Genomic DNA, 276 nt, shown 5'->3' with positions numbered 1-276 from the left:
CGGCTGGTGGTGTGCCTCGTGATTATTTCAATGAAAAAGTGAATGAAAAATGAAAAACACTGGTTCACATTACTGATTTTGACTTGACATTGTGTTTACTGCAGTGATGCTGAGGAGTTAAAGCAACATATATCCACCAGGAAATATTAAATATTATATAACAAGTACTTTAATGTTGGATTTTATTACTTTTGTAAGTGTTTAACTGTTTAATATGGAGATCTATTTCCACCAATGTTATAGAGAAAAAGGTTATTTTGAGATGATAAGTCAATA

The sequence above is a fragment of the Morone saxatilis genome, unplaced genomic scaffold (genome assembly GCF_004916995.1).
Source record: "Morone saxatilis isolate NCDOM2014 unplaced genomic scaffold, NCSU_SB_2.0 Contig3, whole genome shotgun sequence".
Classification (NCBI taxonomy): Eukaryota; Metazoa; Chordata; class Actinopteri; family Moronidae; genus Morone; species Morone saxatilis.
This window is presented reverse-complemented; position numbering follows the sequence as displayed.